The sequence below is a fragment of the Priapulus caudatus genome, unplaced genomic scaffold (assembly GCF_000485595.1).
Source record: "Priapulus caudatus unplaced genomic scaffold, Priapulus_caudatus-5.0.1 Scaffold1890, whole genome shotgun sequence".
NCBI classification, from domain to species: domain Eukaryota; kingdom Metazoa; phylum Priapulida; class Priapulimorpha; order Priapulimorphida; family Priapulidae; genus Priapulus; species Priapulus caudatus.
The window spans coordinates 7,713-15,974 of NW_014578951.1; the positions used below are offsets into that span (position 1 = coordinate 7,713).

General features: G+C 43.3%; 1 long non-coding RNA gene across 1 annotated transcript in view; it reads left to right on the plus strand.

Annotated features, from left to right (window-relative positions):
* Positions 1 to 8,262, plus strand: part of LOC106817840 — a 29,379-nt gene that overhangs the window by 6,948 nt on the left and 14,169 nt on the right. The window lies entirely within an intron of this gene.

An 8,262-nucleotide genomic window follows, 5' to 3' on the forward strand; every position in this document is an offset into this window, starting at 1 on the left:
AAATCAGCTGTTCGTTTCTAAGCTGGGACGTTGACGTCCCAACAATCACAATAGAGTTCGCAGTTGACGATGAGTAGATTGATGATACATGGGCGAGCGTGGACGAACCTCACATTAATATTCTGCTTTATTCAGGTTCCATTTGTTATTAGAGTTAGGCATATTTACAGTTAGTCCTATTCCCAATATTGCCCAGGTTACACTTGAAAACATGGGAAACAAACGGATCATTTACTGCATTTGTCGTCTCAAATCACTGCACCGGTTGATTTTCAGAGTTTGTTATGATATTACTCGACAGTATACTAATTTTCCAGTAAGAAATGTGACAAATTTTATCTTACACATGTGTGGGATGACCTTGTTTTTGTTTTCTAGCATGCGAAAAACATCAAAATCTACCAGGGTTCAACATTAACTTTATTTCACAGACCATCGGGTAGTAATTCTGATGGAAAACCACAGCACTACTAACTTTCACTAGTCCAGACCAGACCCTTGAAATTATGGAAACTATTTAGTAAGAGTGTGTCCATCGTGATGATTCATAGTATGCTGTTTCCCACTTGGCGCTTTAATATTAGCCAGTGGGACGAGTTCAATGTGCCCAGGCATCTATTTCTACCAAGCTTGACTTTCTACCACGGGCATGCATCGAGCGCCGGTTATCGATCGCTTTACTGCGGCTAGGCCGCAAGCCACATTTATAGTCGTTATTGTTTTTTGCCGAAGTAGCTGGGATCGCTCACGCTCTCTAACTGTACACTCCCGTCGACAACAGTTGCGGACCGGCGAACCAGTCTAGCCAGAGGTGACTTTCAGTGCAATTACTATACTTCATATGACACAGTTCTAACATGGACCAGTCGGGTACATAGCACTTCTTGGTTGTATGCGCGACCGACCAAGCATTTACCCGACTAGTTCTGGTCGGACATGGGTTAGGTTCGAACCCTGACTACACGTTATTACTGATTATATAATAACGTTAGGAAAACGGTAAACAAACCTTGTTTCGAATCTACGCCTTCTAGTTACTTCTAGTAAATTTACGAAATTTACCTGGACTCTCAAAAACTCATTATTTCACTGCTTGAACATCAGAGGTAGTAGAGCATTTGATTTCTTTAGTTCATTAAAGACTGCGGTGTAATATAACTGTCCCTGTTTATTTATAGTGTAGCGTAGTGCCGCATCCATGTGGTCTCCCTATCGTTGCGCAATTACGGGGCGCGGCGCCCGTTGGAAAACTCCCACCCTGTCTCAATCGTTGCGCCCCGATTTTAACATACACTCCCGCCCCGATTAATATTCCCACCACAATAAAAGTTTGACAGCGCGGGCAATCGTACGTCAAGATCCCATTCGACTCAGGGACACATCTCGACTCGGTATTTTACGGCTACACGCATGGCACGAGACCATCATCAAGTCACAACAACAGTCAACCTGTCCGCGACCCACATAACGAACCGACTGGCTATCTTTATATACACAAGAACATCCCAAATACCGTCTATGGTGTGCGGGACGATACCATTAATTTAGTGACGGTAAACAAAATCACGCCCACCGACCCCCCCTAGTTCCCTCCCTTCACCCCCCCACCTTCGCTCCCTGTTTCATTTGCATCTGCTGCGGAGAACCTGCTCATCTGTGGAAATCTAGAGTAACAAAAACCAATAATCTCACCACGAGCTGACTTCGGATCCGCGGGGATGCGTTTGATTGCTTTCTCACGCAGCTGTTCCTCATGGAATTGCGTGCGGGGGGAATCGTGTTAAAGAGGGGCCAAAAACGAGCGAAACTGCGCAAAAGTTAGTAAGCTGACTTAATATTTAATTGGTTTCCGCTACGTCTCTCCCTCTCCCACAACCGGCCTTGCCGTCTTCCTCACTCTCTCAGCTCTGCAATCTTAGTTTCAGAGCGCCAAGGACATAAAGGGCGACATTTTTTTTCGTTGTTCTTCGCTACTCAGATATACTTACATAAAGGGGTCGTTCGAAAAACAGGCGGGGTATGACAGGGTTAGATACTAACTCATTTTAGTTTCATTAGTCGCTACGGACATTGTAAAAGAAAAAATTACAGTCCCTGTCCACAGATTCTACTACTACTAGTACTTGCCAAAGGAGTCTTAATAGGCACAAACTGACGAGCATTGTGATTTGCCGGGGGGTAGGAGGGTGGAGCCCCTTCTGCTAGGGGGTACAGGGGTCTTCCCCAGGGTACAAGGGTAAGGGTCTCCCCAGAAAGGATTTGTAAAAGACATTCAATTGTATAAAATATACTAACTTTGATATGGATCATAAGAAAACAAATGTTGTTCCCGCGCCTTGTAAGCTATCGCTGTAATGAACTCTGGCAGCGTTGTCCAGTGAGGTAGTGCTGCCGACATCTAACCCCTTGGTCTTGTCAAGCTGGCACAGCTTGACGTAATCGGCTGTAAGGGCCTGCTTTTTTTCAATAGCGCTTACGATGTGCATTTCTGAATTAGGATATCCCCGAGTTTTGCTATTATGGCTTTGTTCCTTTGTTAAAAGTTATTGTTTTTGCCCCCACTGTTGTCATGAACAGCATGGTTCCTTGCATTTCTTTTTGCTTTAGATCTTATATCTGTGCCCGTCGGGAAGCATCATGCGCTTTAACAGTTTCCAACGAAGTTTGTAGTCCGGTGAAAAAACTACCAGAATACAGCCTGCACCACAGGTCATACCTTTGGCCGGGTCAAACTCTAGCACGGTTATGACGATTCCTCGCTGTGACAGTCTGCAGCCGGCATATCCGCGCGAATGCGCGCCAACGCCGCCTGGCTGGCAAGCTTTCACACATCGCTGCACCTCTGAATTTACTTCAACCGCGGTTCCTGGTTATACGCCAAGCCGTATTATCATTGAGTTCAGGAGTTCTGGCGATTGACGACGGATGTTCACAAATACCCAGTGTAGTCTTGAGACTTGCTTTGAGAATTGCTCGTAATAACTGTTTTGGCGACTCGGCGCGCTTGGGTTTGGCTGTTAAAAACCGACCTTTGACTTTTTTGTTCACATTTGTAACAATACTATAGCGCTCACATCCTTTGTGTTTTGAAAAAGGCAGTGCGACCGTGAAAAATCACACCACCTTGGCTTCCGAGTGTGTGTGATTTGTATTCAGATGTGCCGCGCATATTTGAAATCTAGACTTCATGAAATGCCAATTCCGCATTTTGGATAAAATTAGCTCCGCATTGATACTCTTAATTTGGAATTTTTATGTAATTTTTTTTTCATCTCACATAATATTACGAGTTCTTGAACATAGTGATGGATAACTTGAATCACACATTTAGCATTGGTTTAGTAAAAAGGAACAACACTCAATTTTCAAAGCAGACTATTAAAACTTTAATAGTAATTTTGCAACATCATAATCATTTCAGTTCACTTGTTTGTCATTTTTGTCAAATTTGAGGTATTCTTCAGTTTCATTTCAAAAAAACATACATGTTTGCAATAAAACTTCTACTAAAACCTTTAAAAGTGGTCTACGTCACGTCAAATTTCCTGAAATAATTTATAGTTGCAAACCTTATTTTATGTAATTAGTTTTTACATTCAAAAGTTAGTACTATAGTTATCTAAATATATCCTAAAGCTCCTCACCTGATATAAATGTTTTTACGTTGGTTAAAATTTTGCAAAAATTTGACGATTTGTAATTTAGTTTACCTTAACACTATGTTACATAATACTGGCGTCACTCCGTTGCTTGCACTGCGTTTGTGTGTGTGATGTAATTCGTGATTTGTGTATGGTGCCCACAAAGTGGGCCCAACAGTTTCTGTTTTGATTGTGTTGGCTCACTCATAGAGATTACCAATATAGGAAAAATAAATAATTAATATTGTTCATGTGTATATGTTGTAAAAATTATTATTTAAAATACGCGACAATGTTTATTTGTGTTTTTTTATTTTCTTGCCACAAAAAATGTTTGTGACATCCCCTTCACGATCGCATCAGAAGCTAGATAAACTAAACGATATAAACAATGTGTTGGGCAGACCATTGCATCGGAAAGAAAACGAAAGAGAAAAAAGCAGAAAGCAAGATTATATGATGAAACTCCCGCTTAAGTTTACAAGGAAATTTTCATGGCTGGCCACAATTATTTTTGCAATCTTCGTTTACCGCAAATGTTGCTATATCGGCTAGCTCGTCTGGGCCGCTACACATAATTTCGAATTCTGGCGTTTGTTGTTTAAGTCGAACTGTTTGTTACATCGAATGCCCTGCAAATGGGAGTATCAAGAAGTATACAAGCATGAAAAAGTAAATAGAAACGCTAATTGTATTTTCATACATTTTATTTTGTACACATATACACACAAATATACTACTTGCCGGTGCTCGAAAAAAATTCGTGACGTAGACAGTTAATCCAGGCTTTTTACATTTTCATTGTTCAGCTGCATCTTTCATGCATCAGTCTCGATCTGCTGCTAGCATGGAATACAAGTAGCAGTCATATTATCATGTACTGGCTCGCATATGAGTAGAGCCCGACGCGTTTTGGTTTTGGTTTTAGGTTTTGGTTTGGGTGGGTTCATGGTGCGCAAAGCTGTGCCAATGCAGACCAGTAGGCTTTTGTGAGTTACGTTGACGTCGTGTGGCTGTGAATACGGTTTCAGTGTGTAACGAAGAATACCAGAGTCAACGATACGTCAAGCTTTCGCCGGTGATAAATAAATGATGAGCGCATGAATGATTGTTTTAAAACTGCCGTTGTATAAGCGCTTATCAACTGTCGTTATAAACATCTGTGAACGACTTCCGGCAATGTCCGCCCGTGATGTTTACAACCCGTTGCGTTTATGTCTTCGAGTTTGCAAGTTGAATTAATGAAAAAACAAACACGAAGAGAGGTGGCGGTTTTGATAATGTTAAGATGCGCGTTTTTCGCACTTCTCCTGATCAATCGAGGCGCGCAGCGCCGATCGTGCACCTTAAAACAAGGACTGGCTCATGCGTAGGCGTTGACCTGTGCTTGAGTTTAGAGGATCCATCTATAGGAACATAAACATGGTCTTCGCTATTTCGTAATAAATCCACGTATTACAGTTAGTTTCATTGTTCACTCTTTATCTGCTATTGTATTCTGCATGTTACACTCCTCATCATAACTACAGAATTTTCAACATGGTTGTCAGAAGTGCCTAAACTGTGACTAGTGGGAGCTTCGACAGTAAGTGTCCGTTAAGAATTCAGTGAAATTCCGGAGTCGCTCCGACGCCTGGACAGCCTCGTGATCCACGGCACCTAGGCTCATAGAGATGATATCTAACACGGATCCCCCAATGCGAGCAGCGAATTGGTTCCACACCTACGACAATACTTCTATATACTACAAGTTACTGTCATACAGTAATTACTAGTAAGTTACTACTAGTACTACTAAGTACCTAGAGATAACTAGTAATTAGTAGTACATAGTTACTGCCAGGAGCTAATAATGCCAAAACTGTGTTAACGCTACTAGTAAGTTACTAATAATGACGACTCACTGTTAGGTTTCTTTAGTACTCCTATAAAATATACATAAAATTAATGCAACAAATACGAAATCTATTTACTACCAACCTCTTCATGTTTCTATAGCATGGCCCTACATCTCTTTTGACCTACTTAGTATTATTGCCGACCGTTTCCTGTAAATACTCGTCGATATCCTACGTCCAAACATACGCTGTCGGCTGTGCCCTTGCTCTCGCCCGGCGGCGACTGTTGCATCGCTTACAAATATATATTAGCCAGGTAGTGAAAGCGTGCCTGCAAATATTCGCTAGACGCATCGCTTCATTTGACACTTTCACAGCACGAAACACATCCAACAGCTTCATCCTTTGTTTCTCCTTCAGACACAGTGCTTCACTTGTTATAAAAACTATATGTCTCTGTTCGTAACCGAGCTGTGTTGCATGCGAAATCACACAAAGATCTGATGAATTCGTCCGCATTCGCCGAACCTTGCCCCGTAATGGAAATGGCTTGTCAGAATCAGGAACACCTACCGCGCTCTTTCGTGACCGTCAATCTTTGCCGGCCGCAACGCTGCACCGTTTGCAACAGTTCCAAATAGCGAGGCTCGTAAGGGAGTTGGAAGCAGGTGCGCCGCCTGCGCGCCAGGCTCCGATAAGCCATAGGACTGCGCACTCGTTCCATCTCTCGGCCCTTAGGCTTACTCACCAATAGGTAATCGAGGTGGGAGCGAGTCCCAGTCTATATAGCCTTTGGTCCGTTGCATGCCATTTCCATTTTACGTCGGCAAGGTTTCGACGCGAAAATTTGTCAGTCTTTCTGGTGATTTCGCGTGACACAGTTCGGTACGAACAGAGACATTATGTTTTATAACAAGTGAACACTGTTTCACCTGTCCCAAATGCTGCCCCTCTGTGTTACCCACTAAAATTGGGACTGTTCGTGGCAGCTATTGGATGCTGCGCCACGGCCTGAACAGCATGTCGGCGCTACCGATCCATAGCTGCCAGCGCTGCATACTGTCCGTAAAAGATCGCGTGCGCCTGCCGCGGACTGCACGCAAGATCTGCGCTCAGCACTTCGGGTCAACACTCCTTCGGCAACGCTCTCTAGTAATCCCGTCTCATCAAACTCTAGCCACGGTTATGACGATTTCCTCGCTGGCTGGAACGTACGCATCCTTTTGGTCTAATCATATACACGCTGGCCATCTAATTTCTCCTCCTGCGACTTACGTTTGGGAGGTGGAGGATGAGCTCCGTCCAAATACTTCCACATAACAACCTTGATGTTAGTATTGAATAATGTACCTACTACTAGTATACTATGCTTCACTACTTGTATCACTACTATAGATAACTATTTCAGGGTTTCTTCTGAGGGAAAATTAGACAACGGCGGTAATGGCCAGTTTGGGGGAAAAACGCACATGGTGGATTCAAAGGTGTGCAGTAGGCACGAATGTGTATTCTGCAGGCAGATGCGGGGGAGTGAGGTTAAAAATTTGAATGTCTTAGACTGCATTTGAGGCACCCAGAAAATAAAATGCACATTTAGTTTAAATCTTTCTCTGTTAGCATACCTACCAAGTCTCACGCTCTGCATTTCGCGGGAGACTCCCGCATCTGCCCCTATTCTCCCGCACTCCCGCATGTCATACGCATTCTCACGCATTCACGCAAAAGATAAAAAAATCACGAATGCAATGATTGTTACAGTCGCGTGGGCATGCTTATCTATTGCTGTATTATGTGTGGGTGGGCATCGCTGGTATGAGGGAGCGACAGCAAAACTTACCTGGAATCGAGGAAAAAGCTGCAATCGGAAATGGCACAGGAGTGTGCCGGCACGCAAAAAGAAACATTGCTGTGAATTTCCTTACGATTTTCCATGTATATAGTCAGAAGCACGTGGTAATCTATTTATTTTTGGATTGACACTATTTTGACAACGGCGGGTAAATACAGGGACATTTTCACAACGGCATTGTTAAATTTGAAAACAGCGGTGCGCCGCAGTGCCTCCTATGTAGAAGAAACCCTGCTATTTGTATCGACTTCTTCAAGTTAAACACGCATGCGATGTGGTTGCCACGTAAATACCTCGCTAGTATGACTAGGAGAGCGTATAACTGATTAGTTGTGTCATTTATATAATCAGACTATTTGTTCTATGTCAACATATAGTCAGGTCCATTAGTACAAAATATGAGGTGAATCGTTACAGGAGTGACAAAAGTGTCAAACTTGGCGCAGTTGTAGCTTAAGCCGGGCGCACACGTGGCGATTTTTATCGACAGTACTGGCGATTTTGTTGCCAGCAACAAAATCGCCTAGAAATCGCCACGTGTGCGCTGCATGGTGATGGCGATTTTGACGCCAGAAACTCGTCGCTGGAATATCAAACACGTTTGATATTTGTTGCCAAGTTGCTGAACAATCGCTACGTGCGCGCTTGCACTGGCGATGGATTCAGGCAATAGTTTTTGGATTAACTAATCAAATGCATGATTTGAAGCACGTGATCAAATATGGCAGCGCCCGTGGTATGGGAGAGAACGAGGGAGGACGAACTAGTTCAAATCTGGCAGAACCGCCCATGTCTATTCGATATCACTAGTAGTACTGCCCCTACCAGTGTCAGAATTGCATTGAAATGTTCTTTTTTAGCTCATCTGACAAAGTCAGATGCATCTTGTAGAATCGCATGCTTGTCCGTGCGTGCGTCCGTGCGTGCGTCCGTG